Source organism: Rattus norvegicus, chromosome 15 (genome assembly GCF_036323735.1).
Source record: "Rattus norvegicus strain BN/NHsdMcwi chromosome 15, GRCr8, whole genome shotgun sequence".
NCBI classification, from domain to species: domain Eukaryota; kingdom Metazoa; phylum Chordata; class Mammalia; order Rodentia; family Muridae; genus Rattus; species Rattus norvegicus.
Window position 1 is genome coordinate 10,211,260 of NC_086033.1, and position 23,405 is coordinate 10,234,664.

Sequence of the window (23,405 nt, forward strand, 5' to 3'; positions counted from 1 at the left end):
AGAATACATATTTGTTCTTGTTCCATGAAAGTGGCACCCGCAGATCTGAGCGCAGGCCTGGCTGTGCCGGAACCCACAGGGGGCACCTGTAGGTCTTAAACCCGGAGATAAAAGCAACATGGGAGCAGCCTTGCTCTGGAAATTCCCTTTGGATGGAAACCAATTTATCCTACGAGTACAGGTGTTATCTATTTCTTAAATGCAAAAGGCAAACTGAGGCAGGACTGAATTGCAATATTCCTGTGGGCAGACTTCAGACAGCATGGCTACACTTGCCTATAATCCCAACATGCTTGGGGCCAAGGCAGGGGAATCCTGAAGTCCAGTCTGGCTTCTACCACTTAGTGAAGACTCCACCTCCTCCTGCTCCCCCACCCCTCGAAACAAAAACAAAAACAAAGGCTAGCCATGATCTCCGTGGGAGAGCAGCTGTAGTGTGCAGAAAGCCCTGGGTTCAATGCCTAGTTTAACGTCTTCAAAAACTATGTGTGAAATCTACAGTCTCGGTCACTTCTCCCACTGGGCCCATGTGTGACAGTGCTTGGCGATTTGGTCATTCACTTTACTAGCAAATTCCGCTGGCTCTCCACAGGGTCTCATGTCTCCTGTGTACCTATTAATGGGCTTGCATGGCCTGTTGACTTTCAACAACCTGTTATCTGGGTAATTCTCAGTAATGTGTCAAAGTAATTATCAGGTTCAAATTTATAAGAGTTCGTCCACTGTGTTAGATCACGAGGAAAGGTTGGAACCCTAAATGGGAATCGGGTTGCTATATTAACACCGAAAGAGTTGGTTAAGGATTAAATGGGGAAGCTGGGATGGGTGGAGCTTGGATGGGGATAGAGAGGGAGCTTAGGATTTTGGAAGGTACACGGAGACATAATTTTCTGTTACTTTTTTTCCCCTGGATGTTTAAGTTTAGAAAGTGCTGGCTTGATTTTCTGGTCCGACTGGAAGCCCGTATCGCAATGACCTGGGGATAATTATGCCCTCATGCCTCAGTGCATGTCTTTCAGTGCCTCAATATACTTTTTCTGCCATGACCCCAGGTGAGAATAGATACCTCAGTGTTCTGTCTAAATGTGAGTGATCCAATACATACAGCCTCAGAACTGCATTTTGTGATGAGCAGCAGTGGCCCTGGCATCCTGGAGAGAACTTGGGTTTAGAGTTTGAAAATCATGGCCACCACAGTGAAAAACACCAGGAGTGATCGATGTTTTCTTTATGCACGGGCCACTCTGTGAGCTTAAGGGCCGGTCATTTGACCTGGAAATGTTATTCTGCTATGTGGGCCCATGATGCTTGACACTGCGGTGTAGGGAGTAAGAAATCATGTCAGGGGTTCTGGCCACGGTCTCAAGAGGCCATCTTGAGAACAAACGAGGTGTAGTTATAGTTATTGTTCAATAGCTTCCCGAGCTCCGTTCACATGTGCAGGATGTGACAAGGATCCTGAAACATTACAGAACCTGGTTGTCAGGCATGCTGACCACTACACTGTGGGAGTCCAGGGACTCTGGGTATTCACTGAAGCTGGAGAGACATTGCTTCCTGTGCACTGGAATAGGATTTTTGAGCGCTGCCTGTGGGGTGTGTGTGTGTGTGTGTGTGTGTGTGTGTGTGTGCGCGTGTGTGTGTCTGTCTGTCTGTCTAAACCATCTGCTCATTGTGAATGGGGCATTATTTTCCATACTTACAAGCCTGCTTCCCTCGAATCTTCTCTAAGATTTTTTACATTCCTTTCAGTTCAAGAACACCCCCCCCCCGAAAAAAAGAAAAGAAAAAGAGAGAAAGGAAAGAAAAAGGAAAAGAAAAAAGGACGCAATGTTTTAGCCAGTGTCTGTTTCCTGCTGGGGGCGGGGCACTTCGGCCTGGTGCTTACATTCCACACTTTTCTCGGCTTATTATTTTCTTAACAATATGCAGACACTGCTAAATCACGCTCAGCTCACGGCTCCAAGAAGTTTTTCTCCCCCGCTCCCAGCTCTGTTTGTGCAGACGCAGCGTCATAATGTTCTATTCATGTCTCAGAAATGCCAACAGCTCAGATAGGCAGCCCCAGGATCCCCACCCCTATTGAGCTTATTTAAAGCCCCCCCACAAACAACACACTGTGAAATACTATATGGCCTTCATTTTGAGCCATTTGGCCAGGATAAGACCAGTTCAAACCTCCTTCATTCACTCCTTTATCCCTTCACATAGTTTTAATCAGCAGCTTCCTGCACAATGCCTGGCTGCTGTCACAATTATTTCTAAAAGCTGGATCACACGCCAGCTTGCTGGAGGGCTGGCCTTATTCTTCCGTTCTATTGATGCAAGCAGCAGACCCTCTCGTCAGTGAGAGAAAGTCTTTCTCACACCCAGGGGTTTACATTGGACTCAGCCAAAGGATCGAATAAATCTCATAGCTGACTTGCCCCGTGAGCTTTGGCTAGGGCTCATCCTGTTTAAACCTGCCTGCAGCTAGTCCCCTAGCTCAGCTACTGTCACAGCCCTGGTGCCATTGCTGGCCACTTCTAGGCATAGTTTTGCCAATGAGCAGCCAGGGTCACCTGTGGAGTTTTGTCTTCCTAGTTGCAAAGTTGAATCCATGGGACTATTCAATGCTCCAAAACTCTGGTGGTCAGTGGAAGGTGAACACACACACACACACACACACACACACACACACACACACCACACACACACACCACACACACACACCACACACACACACACATACCACACACACACACACATACACACACACCACACACACACACACACACACACACACACACACATACACACACACACCCTACCTCCCGACAGCTTTAAAAAAATCTGTGTCCACCCTGCAGACCTAGCAATCAGCATTCTGTAGCACGGCCAGTTTGAAAGGCTGCCCAGCGGCGTTGAGGCATAGCCAGAGCTGAAGGGTGGCCTTCCACACAGTGTGCAGGGGAGTCCCTGTATCTAAAAGTGCTGGGAACTGAACCCGGGCCATTGCACATACTCTGGAAATGCTCTGCCACTTAGAAACCGCAGTCCCCGAATCTGTTCTTGTTGCCCCTCAATGTGGCAGTCAGGGTGGTGCTGGTAGAATAAAAGTCAGCTCACACAACCTCTCTGCTGAAAACCAGATGTGACAGCCACAGCTGTCCCTTTGTCCCACTGCGCTCTCATTCCACTTGAGCCCTACCAGCATCCTTGTTATTCCGCAAACATGTCCGGGGTCAGGACCTGCTTGGGTCTTTGACTCCACTAGGTTTTGCGTACCCCACCTCCTTAGAGACTCCCCTCAGATGCTCTAGACCCCGTGTGACAATTCTCCCTGGGTGCTGGCTTCCCGATACCCTCCTTCCCAAGGACTCAGCATCTTCTGGTAATCATGCCATATTCTCTGTTAGGAATTCAGCTCTGTGCCATTGGTGACCCCACGAGCTAACACGGGCTGTCGGGCATAGCAGACGCTTAGTAAATAATCGTTAAATGAAGGATTGTAGCCACATTTGGTGGGAAAGGCAGTTGCTGGATGGGAGAAGGAAGGCTGAGACTATAGGATGGAAATGAATGTCACCAAAAAAAATCACGAGTTTTGAGGACAACACTTAGCACGTGATTTTAGTTACTGGGAACTGCAGGCAACATCTAGCTATAAAACTATACTTCCAGAATCAGAAATGAGGGCGTGGTTATCCGACGATGGCTGGTAGGGCTTGTGGAAAGAGGGTAGCTGTCAGTGGCCTGTGCAGGTTCCTTTAGGAGTGGGAAAACTGCCCTAAAGGGAGGTTACGGTGATGGCCACACAAATCTGAAAATTTACTGAAATCCATTTGTCTTTCAAAGGGTGAACTGTATTACACGTATTACAATGGCTTACACTCACTCCTATCCTGAGCATCCCACACAGTGTGAAATCTAAAGCTGAACCAGAAACAGATTGTCTCTGGTCTGGGTTCTCAGTGAGGACATGTAAATCAAGAGTAATTGATTTGTATCCACTGCCTTCTTAAACTTTTCACACCTCTTACGATCCTGCACTTTTATTCCTTCATTTAGTTTTATAACTTTAGGCAACCTCTGTTTGGAAGTGAACTTTGTGTAGATTTGAGACTTTAAGATTATATTTAGTTGTTTGTGTATCTCTTTATTTAACATGTATCTGTGAATGCACAATTGTGAGTATGTGAATCCCCACCCCATGGTGTATGTTTGGAGGTCAGTGGACCACTTGCAAGGGGTTGTTTCTCTTTCCATCATGTGGGGAGGAAATTCAGGTTGTCAGGCCTGGCTGCAAGCATCTGTACCCTCTGAGCCACCTAGAGGGCCCAGACTTGACACTTCTAAGGACAGAGTTCCAGGAATACCTCCAGCCCCAAGGACATCACTCACCACATACTGATGGCTCTTTGTCCCGGGCACTACAGAAGCCCATCTGTCTACAGTTGGGAGCCAGGATACTGCCTGGCCCTCAGCCCCATGAGCCTTCTTCCAACTCACTGATGCTGTGGTCATCTAAGAACACACAAGGGAGAGCGCAAGCTGCAGTCACAGAGAAACGTTTCAATGGAGCCGCGTTCAGATTCTCGAGACTCGGTATCAAGCCTGCTCAGCAACCCAATACTCTGCTTCACTCAGAATACTGACACGTGCTCGAGAGGACGGAGGGTCTGGCTGACCCAGCCTACCTCAGCAGTCTTACTAGAGATTCCCCAGGGAGGGAGCCACCCTGCACAGTCAGGGGCAATCAGAGACTGGAGACTCTGAGGAGACTGTACTAAGTTGCTTGTTTATTTCTCCATTTAACGAGTATCTGTGGATGTACAATTGCGTGTGTACTCAGGTTGTATATAACGCTGTAATTGCCACATGTGAAGGGAAGAAAGTCAGAGCTGTTCTCCATTCACCGATAGGGCAGAGGTCAGGAGCGACTGAGAACCTTGCTCTTCATCATTTGCTAGTGAGAGGGGGAATGAGAATCTCTCCTGAGAGCTGAGCCATGCGCAATAAAGCACCCATCCAAGGCACGTTTGCCCGTCTTCTGGTGACTCTGTTACCTGGAGGATGTGGCCCTGCTAATCATTCAAAGTGTGTCTGACTTTGGGCTTGGAGAAGGGCGTAGTGTGTGGTACAATATTTATTAGGGGGAGATGACTTCTTTAAGATGAGCTGGCAACATTAAGAAGGAGTGATATCTGGAGCACTAATCTTTTCAAGATAGACACGGCTAGGCAGTGGCACGGTGACTGACAGGTATGGTTGCTGGTCTCAGCTGGGACATTGACCATGGCAACTGTGGAAGATTCCCCAAATCGGGGCTTTGGTACAGCTAAGGCTTTCTTTGGAGATGGTTCCGGTCACAGGATGATTGTTACGGGCGTGATTTGGATTCTCCACTCCTAACACCTCTGGAGTCAAGTTTCTTGTAGGCAGGACTTGCTCCCCTGTTTTACTGTAGGAAGGACATGGGACCCTGATCATCGCTTGCCCCTGACCGTAAACTAGCGTTGCTGGCTTTTCCTGCCTTAGAAATAAGTTCTACATCTTTAGTCATAAGGGAAATGCAAATCAAAACAACCCTGAGATTTCACCTCACACCAGTGAGAATGGCTAAGATCAAAAACTCAGGGGACAGCAGATGCTGGCAAGGATGTGGAGAAAGAGGAACACTCCTCCATTGTTGGTGGGATTGCATACTGGTACAACCATTCTGGAAATCAGTCTGGAGGATCCTCAGAAAATTGGACATTGAACTGCCTGAGGATCCAGCTATACCTCTCTTGGGCATATACCCAAAAGATGCCCCAACATATAAAAAAGACACGTGCTCCACTATGTTCATTGCAGCCTTATTTATAATAGCCAGAAGCTGGAAAGAACCCAGATGCCCTTCAACAGAGGAATGGATACAGAAAATGTGGTACATCTACACAATGGAATATTACTCAGCTATCAAAAACAACGAGTTTATGAAATTCGTAGGCAAATGGTTGGAACTGGAAAATATCATCCTGAGTGAGCTAACCCAATCACAGAAAGACATACATGGTATGCACTCATTGATAAGTGGCTATTAGCCCAAATGCTTGAATTACCCTAGATGCCTAGAACAAATGAAACTCAAGACGGATGATCAAAATGTGAATGCTTCACTCCTTCTTTAAAAGGGGAACAAGAATACCCTTGGCAGGGAAGAGAGAGGCAAAGATTAAAACAGAGACTGAAGGAACACCCATTCAGAGCCTGCCCCACATGTGGCCCATACATATACAGCCACCCAATTAGACAAGATGGATGAAGCAAAGAAGTGCAGACCGACAGGAGCCGGATGTAGATCGCTCCTGAGAGACACAGCCAGAATACAGCAAATACAGAGGCGAATGCCAGCAGCAAACCACTGAACTGAGAATAGGACCCCCGTTGAAGGAATCAGAGAAAGAACTGGAAGAGCTTGAAGGGGCTCAAGACCCCATATGTACAACAATGCCAAGCAACCAGAGCTTCCAGGGACTAAGCCACTACCTAAAGACTATACATGGACTGACCCTGGACTCTGACCTCATAGGTAGCAATGAATATCCTAGTAAGAGCACCAGTGGAAGGGGAAGCCCTGGGTCCTGCTAAGACTGAACCCCCAGTGAACTAGACTGGTGGGGGGAGGGCGGCAATGGGGGGAGGGTTGGGAGGGGAACACCCATAAGGAAGGGGAGGGGGGGAGGGGGATGTTTGCCCGGATACCGGGAAAGGGAATAACACTCGAAATGTATATAAGAAATACTCAAGTTAATAAAAAAGAAAAAAAAAAAAAAAAACAGAGACTGAAGGAACACCCATTCAGAACCTGCCCCACATGTGGGCAAAAAAAAAAAAAAAAAAAAAAAAAAAGAAATAAGTTCTAAAGCATCGAGGAGACAACGAGAAGGCCACTCGAGATGCACAGGTGTGGAGTTGGAGTTAATAGTTGAACTCCAAGTCCAAGGGCAACAAGAACAACTGCGGCTCTTGGCTCCGTGGTAAAGGCAGCAGGCACGCTGACCCGCTGACCCATCTCGTCAGCTCTAAGTGAGGGATCTTAATGATCAACTCCTAATGTCTACAGCTGTGAAGAGAAAAACCTGACAGTAATCCGACCCACCAGATTCTAAAAATCATGAACTCTCTATTAAGAATAAAGCAGCGAACCGCTGAAACTTTAATATGTAGAACACGAGATTTGGTCACGTGACACAAAGCATTTCAAAAGTTTATCCCCGGTGAGTCTGAAAAACCCGTATAGCCAAGTTTGTGCCGGTGAGACATGTCTTACTTAGGAGATAGGAAAACATGTCTTGACAGAGACGAGACATTTCTGAGTTCGGCGAAGGTTACATGATTATTCATGAAAATCAGACGTCCTATTAATAACTGCGGTTCCATTTGATGGAGAATATTATTTCTATTATTTTGGGGTCAAGTTCGTGAGAACAAACTTTACCCACGAACTAGCTGGGTAGGAGAATGCAAAAACAGACTGGCCCTCGGTCCCAACCCCTTAAGGTGTTTTTGGACCCATTGCACATTGTCAGCTCTGGAGGCGACGGAAATGAATAGACACGTTCTAGAGATGACATCTGCAAATCCAGGGCATCAGTAGCTGTTTACCACAGGAGAGGTCTGGCCTGGCACAGGGGACAGAAGTGGCAGCAGCCACAAATCCCTCGCCTCCCATCCTGACTGCCACAGGCTTGTTTGTTGCCCATCAGCAACAAATCTACCCTGCTCTGCTCTGGAATTCTGGGCTAGCGCTTGGCAAGCCATTCCTCAGAGACCTTTGACAAAGGGCTCCGAGATGGGTGTCCGCTGGTCCTGGCTGTAGGCTGGAGTGGCCGTTCCTCTTAGATTTCCCGTTCTCTCCAGGCTAGCAGAGGTTCCAATGGCTACAACACCCGCTTCCCTGACTGCTCCTCTGAGTTCCTGGACTTCAGCAATCCCGTCTGCTCTCTCCAATTCCCAACTGCAAGGGTAACAAGCTGCTTCTCATCACCAAGTATCCACAGTGGCCCTTTTACTCGCCCAGTGCTCCAACACCTACGTGACGACCAATTCACGATATCACATCCCTGTTTCCGTGGGTTATCTAACTTTGCGTGTCTCTCTGGAGCCTGACAGTTGCACACTGGCAGCTTGCGTGTAAAAATATATGATGGCTTCCAGTGGTACTCACCAGGAGCAGTACCACTGACCCAGTCAAAGCCTGTCTCTGCGAAGTTCAAGATGCTTGAATAACTTCCATTCCAGAGCTAAGCACGTATGGGGAACATTAACCTCCAACCAAAGGGCAGTAGAGGGAAATTACTGTCCTAGTTTTAAAACGAGTGTGCATGTACATGTCATGGGTTCGGACTCACATCATACCACACCATACCCTGTATGGAGGTCAGGGGATAAACTCAGGTGTCAGGTCCTCCCAACCCCCATAGCATGGTCTGGGAACCCAAACTCAAGGCCGCTCACTTATGTAGCAAGTACTTTACTATTGAGCTATCTCTCCGGCCCCACTCTCCAACTTTTAAAAATCACGCTTTATGGAATAAAATGTGTTTACTTTGCAAATGTTCACACACAGAGAAAGTACAAAAGAGAAAAGTTATACAGAAAATCTGTGCTAGTGAACCGCTGATATTTGAACCTATTTTTCTGCCTGTTCTGTTACGTATGTCTAGATATTTTAAAACAATTATTATTCCTAACCAACATTTGGTCTTTAAGCCTAATATAGCTGTCTCCTGAGAGTTTCTGCCAGAGCCTGACAAATAGGTGCTCACAGCCAACCACTGACCTGAGAACGGGGTCCCTAATGGAGGAGTTAGAGAAGGAACTGAGGCAGCTGAGGGGGTTTGCAACCCCATAGCAAGAACAACAATATCAACCAACCAGACTCCCCCGAGCTCCCAGGGACTAAACCACCAACCAAAGAGTACACAGGGAGGAACCCATGGCTCCATTCACATATGTTGCAGAGGACGGCATTATTGGGCATCAGTGAGAGGAGAGGCCCTTGGCCCTGTGAAGGCTCAATGCCCCCAGGTAGGGGAATGCCAGGGCAGAAGCTGGGAGGCAGTGGATGGGTGGGTGAGGAAACACTGTCATAGAGGCAGGGGAGGGGCAAAGGAATAGGGAGTTCACAGAGAGGAAATCGGGAAAGGGGATAACATTTGAAGTGTAAGTAAATATCCAATAAAAAAAAGTTTTCTCATAACAAAATTATTTCAAATCCAAGATGGCTTGGTCATGTGAAACTTTTCCTCTCCAGGACAGGATCTCTCTGACCCAGAAACAAAACCTGGGGCAAGGGGACCGGCTTCTGTCTCTGGCAGGTCTCTTTTCTGTCTTGATTTAGATTACAAAAGTCCATGAGAAACCCTGTGCACGCACAGCAGGAGCTCCTTGTATATTATGAGCTGGCTCCTGCTGAGAGGCAGTGACAAACCCTAAAGGAACGTGTGGGGACTAGTCTGTCCCATGAAGAGCAGCAGGTTTGGGCAGAGATGTGGCCCAAGTGTTGTGCTAATTATCATAATCTGCAAAACACATTGAGCATTTTATTTCACTTGTTTGTCCCTCCCTCCTGCCCTCCTTCTTTTCCTCCCGCCCGCCCTCCTTCCCCACCCCCACCCCCAGTCCCTGTAGTTTAAATAAGAAATGCCCCCAGTCAGCTCAAGTGTTTGGAAACTCACTTCTCCAGTTTGTGGTACTTCTGTGGGTACGTTATAGACTTTAGGAGATTCCAAAAATTCTTTGCTGGGGGAGTTACATCACCAAAGTCAAACTTTGAGGATGTATAGCCTGGTCTGCCCTCGGTTCACTCTCTGCTTCTTTGTGTGCATGGGGTTGTAGTCAGCAGGCTTCCTGCTTACACAGTGGGTGAGGACAGACCAGAGTGTGACATCATGGTTACAGGAATAAGATAGGACCGGCCCTGTCTCAGAAAACTTACTGCTCAAAGAACCAATCCCCAGACAGAAGCAATGACAAGCACCCAGGCACACAGCACATGGATGAAACACCCAGGCACCGTGTGCAGGCTGTCCTCCCTCATTCACAGGCACACCTGTCGGGCAATGACCCGCGCCCCCTAAGAAGTCTTCAACTTTGAGATCTCACAGTAACTGATGGTACTACTGACTGCCGTGCAGCCGAAGTCTAACTAAGTTTAAAGTTATTGGTCACGCGCAAAACAGACAGACACGCTATGAATGATTGTCAAGTAACAGCATTGAAAGTTGGGAAGTTAAATAGAACAGGAATTTCAAGGGGAATCAAAATGGAAGCCAAATGGTGCTCTGTCCTTAAAAGATTAAATATGTATGAAGTAATATCAGAACAATTAAAATAATATTAGTCTAGAATTGTAAACAATACCTTACGCTTGCAAAGGAGGATTGTAGAACGCAGAAAAGAAAGGGTAATTACAGAACATGGCCATGGTTTGGAAACATAGGATGCTCCACCTTACCACAAGGACCCGTGCTTGACTAGGTTCACATCAGCTTTAGCCATAACAGCCAGAAATGGAAAATGACCTAGACGCCCCTCAACTGAAGAGTGGGTAGACACCATTTACACAATGGTGTGTTACTCAGTGTCTTTTTTTTTTTTAAAGAAAGACACCATGACATTCTGTAAGATTGGAAAAAAGGAAATCCTCGAGCTTGAGAAATCCTCCTGCAGCACCAACAACTCAGAAATGTTATAGGAGCCAAGACAAGCCAGTACATGTCAGAAGAAGTGTAGTTACTTCAAACGCAGGGCAATTCTCCCCCATATAACCCTGTCAACAGGAGTAAGTGAAGGTCTCACTGCTGAACAGGTGAGGAAGCAGCTCGAGGCCGGGTCCTGCCAGAGCTGGTGGTGAAAGCTTGCCAACACTTATATAATTCTCCAGGCTTAAAAATAAATGACTGGGGGCTGGGGATTTAGCTCAGTGGTAGAGCGCTTACCTAGGAAGCACAAGGCCCTGGGTTTGGTCCCCAGCTCCGAAAAAAGAACCAAAATAAATAAACAAACAAACAAACAAACAAACAAACAAATAAATAAATGACTGAAGGACCTGTAGGAAAAAAAATAATACAGTAAAAGGCAACAGAAGAAAAATACCCGGTCACAGGCAGAAAGTCTACAGAGTTAGGGACTATTATAGCAGCTGATAAGAAAGATCCCAGAGTGGATTTCTGAAAAAGCAAAAACAAAATAGCAGATGAACTAACGAAGGAAGCGAGATATAGCCGACAACGGGCAGAGCTGAGAAGAGTTCGAGGGCAGCATCTGCTTTCAGTCCTGAGAATTAGAAGGAGCAAAACACCTGATAGCTATATACCAAGTTATTTGTTCTAGACATTCTAATGCGAGATAGAAAAGGAATCATAAATCATACAGAATAATAACCCAAAGGAAAAACTAAAACTGTCCAGGGAACTCCTCTCCCTTCCAGAAACCGTCAAATCTGCATGGGTTCAACACAGGATGATTGCATAGTTCAAAAGAGTACCTCAAAAAAATTGAAAATACAACACATTTTCTCAATTCTTATTTCTGATACCAAGGAAGACACTACAAGAGACATTGCCAGGCTGCTTATTGATACTGATATAAAAGGCTTAAATATCAGCAAAGGACTCAATAGAAACAGAGAGGAGAAAGAGTTCTCCAGGCGAAGCTGAGCATTTCCCGCTAAACTGGCAGTGCTTAGTAGAGACCCCACTGAGCCAAAGGTATTGATTTCCTTGTGGGATGATAACATGGATTTGAAGAGACCCACTGCTTGGTCGTGATAGCTTGGCAGCCCAAGTGAGGCTAAACGAAGGTCACCTTGACACAATATTAACTGTGAGAACACTGTTGAAGAGGAAGAACGAACAAAGTCTGCCTGTCAGCTAGCAAGACACCGCACGATGCCTGCACCATGAAAACAGCATCTACTGCTGCTGTGGGAAGGTGGCAGATTGACGGACCATGACAGACATTCATGCACAGGTGTCAATATACGAAATGGGCACCCTCCCTGAGAACGTAATATATACAGATGTGCACACCGTGTGGTAAGACCCGGTCCCATCACTTCACAGAGATAAGATGAACAGTGAACCGTCCAAGAGGAAAATACTGCACCGTTGCATCTGTAGCTCACATCCTACCTCTGGTTCAATGTCAAGCTGAGGACAACTGAAGCACACTGAGGGAAGCCATGAAAGGAAGCAAGGGGCTCCCTCTCCGGGCCTGAGAGTAGCGAAGATCTTTCACTATGACACACAGCACAGACGCCCACCCACAATCTCAATTCTTGTGAACTTCCTCGTCACTGAGGGCTCCAATACAAGTCGACTTGTAAAACGTAAACATGTAAACATCTGCCATCAGTCACTGTGTAAATAACCCACAGTGCACTCACCCAACGGGACGCTGTGCTAATGTTAAAAATGACATGGAATAACCAGTAGGAAACCTTGTCAGCTAAGCACACAGTCGTGTCAGGCACGCAGAGACAGGCGGCATTTATGCAAGGAGTATTTGGGGACAAACGGGCCAGAAACCGTGTTTGCTAACAGGGAGGGGGACCTGGGTAGCTAAATGGCTGGAAGGTGACATTTTTACTCCAGACCTCTAATCTATTTTAGTAACCTGAAAAGAATAAAATGAACACAGCACAAAGAAGTGTACACAAAGGTGAAACGCTGGAGGGAGAATGGTTGCTTTCCCAGGCTGCTGTGGAAATAATGCAACGGCGGCGCGGCAGTGGTGTAAATGATGTGGGGGAGGGGAAGAAGAAGCACATGCTTCATTAGTTGGATGGAAACAGGAACACTTAGATGTCTTTCCTGCTCGGTGTGACTCAAGAGGCCACAGGATCCAGAGGCTAGAAATCCACTCAAGAAACAGGCACCCATGCTAGATGCAGACATCCGAGTTGCTCGAAGCTGTCCATCCATCCATGCAGTAGACACCTACGGGGCTTCATTCTGGGGCAGATGTCACAGAGAGTCAGCAACCAGAGAGGGAGGAGGGAGGAAGGGAGGAGAGGGGAGGGTGTAGAACCTGGAGTGCCACTACTGAGCCCATAGTAACAGCAGGAAGGACTGGAGCTGGCCTCTCTCTCTCCTCCACAGTGGAACAGAGATGGTTCCAGGAACCACACAGGCCTGGGGAGCAGTTTTACTGGGTCTGCAGATTTTCCAGAGGAGACCAGAAATCCAAATTTGTACTTGAAATCTCCTGGTTTTAAAATTCGAATTCGATTTTAAAATAAAACCACTCCGTGGGCCAAATCAAACCCACCCTGCCAGCCTTTGCTGGCATAGCGGATGGCCAGCTCAAATCTCTAAAGAAAAGAGACTGGGTGTTTAAACAAACACAGCACAGTGTGCAAGCCCTGTCATCTTAGGAAGCTGTGCATGGTTTCCATTTCTTTACACACTTGTGCAACTCCTCACAAGAACCAGATGGTCTGTTCTCAAAGTCCCTTCTCCTCCTTACCCCGTCAGAGAGCGGCCTTGTTTCGATCCTGAGTGCACTTACTAGACTTGGTTCTTCATGACATTTGGGTTCTTTCTAAAAATCAAATTTACCTTCACAAGGATGTTTGGTAATATACTGTTATCCCCAAAGACTGTCCCAAAAGAGGACCTGTACCTTTTTAGAATCAGGGAAGTAACTGTGAGTCCTTCCAGTGATTGCCGAGTACCAGCTCCCGAGAGGCAGCACTAGGTGTCCCAGCATTCTAGGACTTAGGAAAGGGCTCAGCTCTATAGGCCTGGTTACCAAGGTTATGTCTGTCTGTCTGTCTGACTGACTTCCCCCTCCCTTCCCCCTCTCTTTTCCCCTCAGAAAGGGCTCAGGTCTCTGGAACTGACTGAGCACACTAAGGCATTTCTTTCTAGGGACAGTTGGCATGCCCGTGTGTCCAAACACAACTGACACACGCATCACCTTAACTTCCCCCTGATCAATAGCTGAGTGTCTGGGAGGGGTGCTAATGGCACCGGTCACGTGGAAGAGGAAGGCTGAATCCTCCAGAAGCAGGTGTCAGCTTGGGTTTCCTTCTAAAGACAGGATGCAGCACACGCCACCGGTCTGCATTTCAGAAGCGCCTGTGCTCTCAGGGAGCACACAGCACACTTGGTTTTATTATCAGTATAATATCCCTATAGAACGGAGTCCCGGGTAGGGCATAAAGGAGACACATTTTCGGTTTTTGTTTTCTGAGGATTAAATAGTACTTTAGCTAGTTCGTGTGATTAAATCCTTAAGTTTCTCTTGTTCTTCCTTAATGGAAAAATCTGCATTATGTTCATTCAACCTGTAAATCTTGTCCCTGAGCTGAAGTACATTATCTTAGATCAAATGTGTCATAACTGTCCCTCCTTCCATCTCTCTCTCTCTCTCTCTCTCTCTCTCTCTCTCTCTCTCGTATAGTTGCTTCTCCTGGATTGAAACACACTCCTTCCTGCAGAAGGATGGACCCGTGAGTTTTAGAAAATAGGACTCTGAGACCCAGAAGCCCTTTCTTGAGGGAACACCAAACACCAGCAGGTGTTTCTGTGACACAGGAAGCCTGGCCCACAACATGGCGGCCTGATGAAGGTTGGTGTAGGAGGAAGGACAGAGACTGGGGGCTCCGAGGAGCTGGGGCTGCAGCAGCACACAGGAGCAAGACTCGGCGGGGCCTCTGGACACTGGCAATGCCAGGCTTCATGTCTGCCTTGCCGCTGGAGGTGTTATGGCCTCTCAGGGGAGGCAGAATGCAGTGTGTGATAGGGGTCTCTGGGTCTCCGCAGAACGATAACGGCATGATACACTTTGCTGCACACGGTAGAATTTTCTATTTATAGATAAGTCGAAGGAATGTGCAAAAGAAGCAAGAATGATTATGTCTAACCTTCAGAGATGCCCTGGGGACTGGACAGATGACTCAGGGGTTAAGCGTTCATTCTGCTCTTGCAGGGAACTGGAGTTGGTTCCCAGCACCACCAGGTGGCTCTCAACTGCCACCAGGTCCAGCTCCAGGGGACCTGACACCCTTTACTGACCTCCAAGGACGCCAGAGGTCACATGCGCATACACACATGGGTGTACACGTACATACAGATAATTAAGAATAATAATTAAAAACCCCTTAAAGTCATTCCGGCTGTTGCGTTGACAGGTGAGGGTGTCTTGTACTCATAGGAGATAAACCTGTAGGTGGAAGGTGTCCGCCTTGGCAAGGGTAAGGAGGACTTGGTTAAGGGCTGAGATGGAGAAAGAAGAGGTGTGCCCCACAATGGGGAGCTCTCAGGTGGAAGACCCAGAAAAATGAGTGGGTTAAACCACTCTTGGGCCTATCCCCAAAGGATGTTTTATCCTACCACAAGGACACTTGGCCAACCGTGTTCATTGATGCTTTTTTAATAGAAGCCAAAGACTGGAAATTACTGAGATGTCCCTCAGCTGAAGAATGGATAAAGAGAATGTGGCGTTATGACTTAGCTGTTAAAAACAATGACATCATCAAATTTGCAGGTAAATGGTTGGAACTAGAAAAAAAATCATCCTGAGGTAAACCAGACCCAGAACAATATGGTATGCGATTGTTTATACGTGGATATCAGCCATGACATAAGTGATAACCAAGCTACAATCATAGACCCCAGCGAGGTTACGTGTAGAGGAAGGAACTGGGAGGGGGGCACATAGATCTCCCTGGAAGGGGAAATAGAATAAACTTTATAGGTGGACTGGGGCCAGGATGAGAAAGAAAATGAGAAGGGAGATGGGCTTGTGGGAGGGAATGTAGGGAGAGTTGGATAGAATTCAGGGACATTTGAGGGGTGATATGGAAACCCAGTGTAATAGAAAGGTGATTCTAATGAAATCTCCAAATAATAAAGGGGAGAAAACCCCAACGGCGTGAGCCCTCTGGGTATATATTATAGCTTTCGTTTAGGATCCCCGAACGTGTGAATGAGTGGGTCTCTGATGCTTGTACCTCTCTTGGACTCCTTCTGTTGGTCTGCCTTGTCCTCTGATGTGATGGCTTGGCTTTATCATACTGTATTTAGTTTTGTCATGTTTGGTTGTTATCTCCTAGAAGCCCATTCTTTTCTAATGTGTGACCAAAAGGGAGTGCATCTGGATGGGAGGGAATGCGGGGAGGACCTGGGAGGAGCAGAGGGAAGGGAAACTGTAATTAGAATATACTGTAGGAGAAAAGAACCTATTTTTAATAAAAGGGAAGAAAATAAAAAGTGAGACACTAAGGGAGGCCATATGTGCACGTCAGAGTCTAGAGGAACAGAGTCCCGGAGCCTACAGATTTAAAGCACAGACTGTAGGGGGAGGTGCTTGTGACTTGGGTATTGACTCTGGTGGGAAGTCAGAAGGTGGCCACTGGGGCCTCCATGACTTTAACAGGTGTCACTTGGTTGCTGGATGGATCATGTCAGAGTCAGTGGGGGATGAGGAGACAAACATGGTGGGGTGGAAGTGGGATGGGATGGGGGTAGGGAGTGGGAGAGGGGAAACTGGGGGTCTGCTGCAGTGGATGTGTTATTATTATATAATGTATATTATATACATGATGTACTATATATATCCTTTTCATTGTCTTTAAAAAACTTGGAATCTTTTACTAGGTTTTATTTTGTTTTGAGGCTTTTAATGTCTATGTGTTGATTGACTACTCATTTATTACTGAATTTTCATTTACAAAGTATGGGGTTTCCTTATGACACTTCCTGACATGTTGATGTGCTTGGGCAGGATTTACCCTTCCTCTTGCCCTCTTCTGTGCCTTCCCTTTCTCCCCCTTTTCTCTGTGACCCTTCACAGCTGAGTAAAACTCCATTGTCAATTTCAAAACACATCCACTGCAGCAGACTTCCCACTGCAGGTGAAGGAGAGGAGTTGGGTTCAGGCATGAGTGGGTTCTTTGAGGTGTTTCCATTTTAAAGAAGCTATTTGATGGCTGGAGAAAAGACTGTCAGAGGTGCACAGAGAACCCTGGTGTCTGTAGCCGCACTATAGAAATCTGAAGAAAGCATTTAAGAGAGACATCTAGTGGGCCTGCAGGTCACTTTCTCCCATGCCAGCGGATCTGTCCAAAGCCTTGGGCAGGAAGTCAGGAGCTCAGATTGGTCCAGGGAATCAGAATGCTTTCTTTGTACTCATTGGTCCATGCTGGGTTGGAGATGGGTACCTCTGAGCAGAGCAGAGGGACGGGGAAAGCTGGGGCCGAGGCTGGGTCCTGTAAACACTTGGGGCACAAGGGCAAATTCTAAAAGGGAAGCTAGCCATGCCAGTGACGCCAGAGAGCCGGGTTGGGTGGGTCAAGCCAGGCTGAGGCACAGACACAGGAAAAGGAAAACTCCCCTGGGTAGGCAGGGCTTCCAAACCAAAATAAACTTAGGGGAATGAGAAAAGAGAAAGGAGAAAGGAGAAAGCAACAAACAAGAAGGCTGATTTCCAGCCTGGGTTTTCTCGCAGCTAACAGTTCAACCAGCCAAGTTGCCCTAACTGCACCTTGGCTGTAGTGGAAACCCTCATGGAAGGTTGGAGCAGCTTTGAGCACTGCACCACCTGGATAATTGCACCTGTCCTATGCGTGGCCATCAGGCTCCTGCATATCTTCTGTGGGTGCTGGTACCACCACAGACGGAGTCCTCGTGGGTCTGAGCGCGGCACTCTAGAGGCTGGACCTAGGCTGGAGATAAGCCCTTTGCTTTTTTTGAACAGGAGGTCGCACTCCCCTGCTCAGTGTCTTCCTTGGAGTTCAGAGTTGGAAGGAACCCCAGAGATTGCTTGATTCAGCTTATTTTTAGACGGGGGAAATGGAAAATGAAGTGGCTTGCCCAAGGTCACAGAGCCACGGGCGGAGAAGCTTACACAGCTCCTGGATGCTTCTTTAATATTGCCCAACAAGTGTGAGTAACTGTCCCAGGAGCTTAAAGTGTAACTTTCAGGGTGGTTTGTCGTGACGGCGTATGTCTACAAGGTGTGGCATCGTGTCTTAGAACTCTTCCTGTAGCAAGGCAAGCGCAGTTAGATGCTTATCCCCCAGTCACCTCGATTCACCAGGAGCGTGGCTGGGGAACCCACGTACTCATCACACACACAAGCTGCATCTCAGCTGTGGCGTCGGAGAGCGTTCGTCCCTAAACTGGATGCAGAAAGTGGAAACAAAATCAAGACGTAGCAAACAGCGAGAGGAGAAGGAAGCAGAGTTCAATCTGAGGTTTTCAAAAAGGGCTGTGCAGAGTGGACGGTGGCTTTCCACATTCTCCCTGTCTCTCTCTGTCTGTCTCCCTCACTCCCTCCCTTCCTTTCTTGGAGAAGAAAAACTTCATTTAACATTTTAAAAAAAATGTCAGAATCTAGAACTTTATTTGTTTGGAAATGTTTTTCGGAAAGCTCATAGCATTTAAAGAGAGCTGCTCAAGCTCGGTGTGGCGTTGGAGCCAGAGGCCTGGTATACCGTGAGTTCCAGGACAGCCAGGCCACAGAGAGAGCTGGTCTTGAAAAAACAAAAAACAGAAAAGAAGGAAGGGAGGGAGGGAGGAATAGAGGGAGGGTGAGCTGTTTACATGATAGGTGCAGGAAATCCAGTTATAGGCTTAAATGATTTATTCATTGGATTTCACTCATCCCAATAACTTTCTTACACCCCTGGGTCTTAAGCTTTAAAACTTAGCTTTACTGAGAGATAATTCCCATATCTACCCATCTAGAGTCTACAATACAAAGGATCTTGGTGCACAGGCTTGTATGGTCAGGACAGTGGTCAAGTTTGGAATGTTTTACCTCAGAAAGCAACTGCACCGTCCAGCTATTCTCTCCCTGGCCCTCAGTTCCAAGCAACTAAAGCCCACCATCCCTTTCATATAAACGGGATAGACTGTGATCTCCTTTGTAACTGGTTACCTTTTCCCAAAAATGTTGCCCAAATGGGAAAACGTGGTCACCAGAGGAAGAAGTGAAGGGTTGTTGTGATCTATCTTTGGTTTTGTTTTTGAAACATTGTGTGGTCAAACCAGACACACTCAAACTAATAGAAGAAAAACTAGGGAAGCATCTGGAACACATGGGCACTGGAAAAAATTTCCTGAACAAAACACCAATGGCTTATGCTCTAAGATCAAGAATCGACAAATGGGATCTCATAAAACTGCAAAGCTTCTGTAAGGCAAAGGACACTGTGGTTAGGACAAAACGGCAACCAACAGATTGGGAAAAGATCTTTACCAATCCTACAACAGATAGAGGCCTTATTTCCAAAATATACAAAGAACTCAAGAAGTTAGACCGCAGGGAAACAAATAACCCTATTAAAAAATGGGGTTCAGAGCTAAACAAAGAATTCACAGCTGAGGAATGCCGAATGGCTGAGAAACACCTAAAGAAATGTTCAACATCTTTAGTCATAAGGGAAATGCAAATCAAAACAACCCTGAGATTTCACCTCACACCAGTGCGATTGGCTAAGATCAAAAACTCAGGTGACAGCAGATGCTGGCGAGGATGTGGAGAAAGAGGAACACTCCTCCATTGTTGGTGGGATTGCAGACTGGTAAAACCATTCTGGAAATCAGTCTGGAGGTTCCTCAGAAAATTGGACATTGAACTGCCTGAGGATCCAGCTATACCTCTCTTGGGCATATACCCAAAAGATGCCTCAACATATAAAAGAGACACGTGCTCCACTATGTTCATCGCAGCCTTATTTATAATAGCCAGAAGCTGGAAAGAACCCAGATGCCCTTCAACAGAGGAATGGATACAGAAAATGTGGTACATCTACACAATGGAATATTACTCAGCTATCAAAAACAACGAGTTTATGAAATTCGTAGGCAAATGGTTGGAACTGGAAAATATCATCCTGAGTGAGCTAACCCAATCACAGAAAGACATACATGGTATGCACTCATTGATAAGTGGCTATTAGCCCAAATGCTTGAATTACCCTAGATCCCTAGAACAAACGAAACTCAAGACGGATGATCAAAATGTGAATGCTTCACTCCTTCTTTAAATGAGGAAAAAGAATACCCTTGGCAGGGAAGGGAGAGGCAAAGATTAAAACAGAGACTGAAGGAACACCCATTCAGAGCCTGCCCCACATGTGGCCCATACATATACAGCCACCCAATTAGACAAGATGGATGAAGCAAAGAAGTGCAGACCGACAGGAGCCGGATGTAGATCGCTCCTGAGAGACACAGCCAGAATACAGCAAATATAGAGGCGAATGCCAGCAGCAAACCACTGAACTGAGAATAGGTCCCCTATTGAAGGAATCAGAGAAAGAACTGGAAGAGCTTGAAGGGGCTCGAGACCCCAAAAGTATAACAATGCCAAGCAACCAGAGCTTCCAGGGACTAAGCCACTACCTAAAGACTATACATGGACTGACCCTGGACTCTGACCCCATAGGTAGCAATGAATATCCTAGTAAGAGCACCAGTGGAAGGGGAAGCCCTGGGTCCTGCTAAGACTGAACCCCCAGTGAACTAGTCTATGGGGGGAGGGCGGCAAGGGGGGGGAGGGTTGGGAGGGGAACACCCATAAGGAAGGGGAGGGGGGAGGGGGATGTTTGCCCGGAAACCGGGAAAGGGAATAACACTCGAAATGTATATAAGAAATACTCAAGTTAATAAAAAAAAAAAAAAAAGAAATTAATCAAAGTAAAAAAAAAAAAAAGAAACATTGTGTGGGTATAGACTCTGGCTCCCGCTACCTTGCTTGCCACCCAACCAGCTCAGCGGCTCTCGCTGTGCGTCACACCCGGGACACATGAGTTTTGCTGTGTCAGTGGGAAGACCGCATACAAGGTTCTGTCACCAAGGACCAGGGGACTGGGAGCCTCAGTGACAGCTAGATGGGCTTGCTTTGAGAAAAGAGGACAAAGTCTTTTTGGGAAAGCCACGTTTCCTGATAAAGCTTACGTTTCAAGACCTTAGTCATTCCATTCATTTACTCCTCGCTGGCTTTCTCCCTTTGCCAAGCCATTTTTCAGTGTGGACTGTCTATCTGTCATTTACATGGATGCATTCTCTCCCCTCAATCTCCAGTTGTGCCTAGTTCCTGTTTACCACCGCCATACCTTCCGCTGGAGCCCGAGTATGCTTTCATTCACTGAGAAAATGGATGTAAGTAGAACAGGATTCTCCATGCTATCTACTGACGGCATCGGTACGCTATACATTGCTATTATGGACGAGGGGTTCCTAGATTTATCTGAATACCAGTGAAGTTAAAACAGATGGCTGGGCCCCAAACTCCAGAGTTTCTGAATGGGCAGAGTCTGTTCCAACACTCACAGTCCCCTCGGCTGCCTAGGCTGCTGACTTGAAACATGTTTGGAACCAGCATGGCAGGCGATGTGGCTCTGTGCTCTCCCTGGCCTACCTGTGCACGTGCCTGGATCCTAAACTCTCTGCCTCTGCCCAGTGCCCAGCAAGGCTCCCCTCCCCCTCCTGACTTATCACCTGTCACCCGCTCTTTCTTTATTAGGTCACCCCACAGTGGGGAGTGGGGGAGACATGTTCTTTCTTGGGCCTACATTTCTCTATCCCACTATTCCTCAGGCCTACCTCATTTCTCTACTCCTCCATCAGGAATTTCCAATCTGGGTAGATTAATATGCTACCTGAAGATCTCTGTCATGATAGTTCACACAAAAGAGAAACCAGATTTTGTACCTTGACTGGCAACATTCCCCAAAGTCTACAGAGGACAAAACCTTTCGTGACAGAGGCAGCAGAGCAGGAGGCAGGTAGAAGGGCCAGGTAGGTGTTGACTTAAACCCAGGCCGTATTGTTAACGACGCCATGCTCTACAGGGATAATATGAAGAAGGCAGTCATGGAGTCAAGGCTTATCTGAGGAGGAAGATAATGGGAACAGTCCCCTGGGGTGGTGAGAAGGCTGGGGGAAGACTGGAGAAGACTGGGAGAGGAGTTATGATTGGAGGATAAGCTGGGGCCAAGCTGGATATGGTCTGGTCTGCTTGAGAAACATCACTGTCTTTCTGATCCCAGAGTTTGCACCCTAAATCACTCTGCTACCCTGAACTCTGTGCAAAAAGGCCAAGGGCATTGACCAAAATAATGAAAGAGGCACGTTTTAGAAGCAGTGAGAGTAGTTTATGAAATGTTTCAGTACCTTTTCCTAAACAATTCAACAGAAATCATATGAATGGGGCCCTTAAGTATTTCACCAGAAATCATAGGAATTTAGACCTTAAGTTTTTGAGGAAAAAAATCTCTGAGAGACATAAATTTACTTTAAATGTAATGCTGTGAGGTTAAAGCTAGTGCAGGGCACATTTATCTGTGTTTATTGTACATATATGGTTCAGTGATCAGGGTTAATATATGTCCACTAAATTATGAAATCTAATACAAAACTTAGAAAACTTCTTATAAATATCACCTTCTATCATATCTCTGTGTGTGCACATGTGTCTGTGTGTAAGACAGAGAGGCATGCTCTCCATCTACTATCACATCGTGTGTGCACATGTGTCTGTGTATAAGACAGAGGCATGCTCTCCATCTACTATCATATCTGCATGTGTGTGCACATGTGTCTGCATGTGTGTGTAAGACAGAGAGGCATACTTTCCATCTACTATCATATCTGTGTGTGTGCACATGTGTCTGCATGTGTGTGTAACAGAGAGTCATGCTCTCCATCTACTATCATATCTGCGTGTGTGTGCACATGTGTCTGCATGTGTGTGTAACACAGAGAGGCATGCTCTCCATCTACTATCACATCGTGTGTGCACATGTGTCTGTGTGTAAGATAGAGGCATGCTCTCCGTCGTATTTTTTGAAGCAGGATCTCTCACTGAGCCTAGAGCATGGCCACAGGATCTGCTTTTCCCAATGTCTTTTAGCACTGAGGTTACAGATGTATATGGTGGAACATACACTCACTGTGCTCTTCTCACCGAGACTCCCTCAACCCTGCATGGCAGCCCCGCTGCTGACTGAGACTCTTCCCCAGTGTTATTAAAGTGCTCTCAAAGTGAGTACACACAGGTTTACATAGCAGAGTGTCTATAGCCATATTGTCGGTGCTAAAATTGTCAAGAGTAGAAAAGTCTGGTAATAGTGGGTTATCTGAACATGTTACTGTGCTTCTAAGGTTTTAAAATTCCATTCAAAGAGTATTTACAGCTATCCTAAACTTTTCTGTGGATGATGAGAGGAAGGCAAGCAACAAGATGACGACGGGCAGACCCAGGCTTTAAAAACTCAGATAAGCCCAAATTTTCTGCTGCAAGAAAGCTGCCTGGTGAACTCAAGACACAGGCCCACAGGAACAGCTGAAGACCTGTAGAGAGGAAAAACTACACGCCAGAAAGCAGAACACTCTGTCCCCATAACTGACTGAAAG

The 23,405-nt window shown here is 46.7% G+C and overlaps 1 protein-coding gene across 24 annotated transcripts in view; it reads right to left on the minus strand.

Moving 5' to 3' along the window:
- Thrb (thyroid hormone receptor beta) overlaps nucleotides 1–23,405 on the minus strand; it is a 349,278-nt gene that overhangs the window by 95,306 nt on the left and 230,567 nt on the right. For 5 of the 24 annotated variants that reach the window (XM_063273981.1, XM_063273974.1, XM_063273976.1 and 2 more), the window contains one exon: nucleotides 4,384–4,506. The exons of the other annotated variants lie outside the window; for them this stretch is intronic. The gene's annotated coding sequence lies outside the window, so the exon portion shown is untranslated. The remainder of the gene's footprint in view (nucleotides 1–4,383; nucleotides 4,507–23,405) is intronic. 24 annotated transcript variants of the gene reach the window in all.